The following is a 1,946-nucleotide window of genomic DNA, read 5'->3' as shown; positions in this document are numbered from 1 at the left end:
CAATCCCCCAGCACCACATGCCAGCCAGCCCCGCCCCCTGGTGGGCTGAGCTGGCCACACACACACACACACACACACACACACACGCACACACGTAAATAAAAAAAAAAAAAAAAAAAAAAATTTAACTGCTACAGCCAGTGTCAATAGCAATCAGAATCAAGCCCAAGCTGTTACAGGGCTTCCTTAGAGTGAGAGTTCAGTTTAGTAGGATATATGAGGAACAGGCCTTTGCCAAATTATACAACCCACTCCTCCCCACCCCCCATCTCTCCTCTTGGAGAGGAGCTTCAAAATGGGGCTGGCAGGATAGCTCAGTTGTCTAAAGTGCCTGCTTGGGCAAACTTAGGTGCAGGAGACCGTGGTTCGAACCTAAGTACCATGTGCCTCACCAGACCCGCCCTTTAAGGTGGGCCTCCCCAGCCCAAAAAAAAAATTATATCTGAATGTCTAGGTTATCTCATTTGGATGAGTTGCTCTCTTCCTCTGTTCTTAGGGAAGACTTTTTTTTTTTTTTTTTTTTTTTTTAGTACAGGGTCTCACCATGTAGATCAGACTTGTAGTGATTATCCTGTTTTCAGCCTTTCAAGCACTGGGATTACAGGTGCGTACCACCACACCCAGTCTCATCACTGTCTCAGTGTGTCCTGGGCTCAGGCCCTGGATCAAACCCAGCCACTGCACTCTGCCTAAGCAGGTACTTTAGTCCGCTGAGCTATCTGGCCAGCCCAGGGAAGACTTCTTTAATGGATACTATCATTCACTGAACATATTAGGTATGGGTCTCAGATTTGGTTTAGACTTTTTTTTTTTTAAATGTATTTATTACACTATGCAGCTCAGACTCATAGTGATCGTCCTGTTTTCAGCCTTCCAGTGCTGGGATTACAGGTGTGCAGCACTGCGCCTGGTCTCTGGCCAGCTCAGCACACTCGGGTGGGGCTGGCATGGCATGTGGTGCTGGAGATTGAACCCCAGTCCCTGTGCTTGCCTAAGCAGGTTTTTAGTCCACTAAGCTATCTTGCCAGCCCTTACATTTTCTGTATGATCCTAGAATACAGTCCTCACCCCCAAATGCCTCTATTTCTATTGCTATACAGTTGCTCTGACTTTTTAGTATTTTTATTTAAGTCTTCAACATGAGTTCCAGTCATTCTGTCCTTTGTGTTCTGAAATGATTTGTCATCTTAGAAGGAATCTGTATAACTAGGTTCAGCTGTCCCCCATCATCTGTAGCTCTAGGGGCCTAAAATTGAAATAAGGACCAAATAGAAACCCTTTCAAGTCCCTTCCTTTAGCCAAGCATGGTGTCACAGGCTTGTAATCCCAGTACTTGGCAGGCTGAGGCTGGAGGATCATTGCAAGTTCAAGACCAGCCTGGACTACAAAGTGAGCTCAAAGCCAGCCTGAGCTGCATAGTGAGATCCTGTCTCAAAAAGATGGGGGTGGGGGGAGTCCATTCCTTTGCATTTGTCTTCTGGTTGCTTCTGCCTGTTTTCACTCCAGATTTTCTTTAGCCACCTCCCCCCCCACTAACATGCAGACCATGGGCACAGTTTTGCAGCCAATCTACTTGCCCAGAAAGGTGGCTTTTTTCCCCCTAGTCAGAACCTGAATAGGCTCCTGCAAAAAGGGAGAAAACTGTTTTCTGACAAATGGTAAAACACACTATTATGGTATTTGTAGGAAAACAACTGAGAATTACAGGGTCAGAAGGCACAAAACAAGCAGATGCCCTCTAGGGGGCGTATGGCCCCTGACATATATTTCTCTCTCTTTCCCCCCATCATTTATAACAGGTGAGTAATATTAGTTAGGCATGATGGCATATGCCTGTAATTCCAGCCCTCAGGAGGCTGAGACAGGAGAATTGCTGAACTTGAGGCCTTCTTGGGCTACATAGTGAGGTAAAGGCCAGCCTGAACTGCATAGCAAGACCCTGTCTC

The sequence above is a fragment of the Octodon degus genome, unplaced genomic scaffold (genome assembly GCF_000260255.1).
Source record: "Octodon degus isolate 3935 unplaced genomic scaffold, OctDeg1.0 scaffold00009, whole genome shotgun sequence".
Taxonomy (NCBI): Eukaryota; Metazoa; Chordata; class Mammalia; order Rodentia; family Octodontidae; genus Octodon; species Octodon degus.
This window is presented reverse-complemented; position numbering follows the sequence as displayed.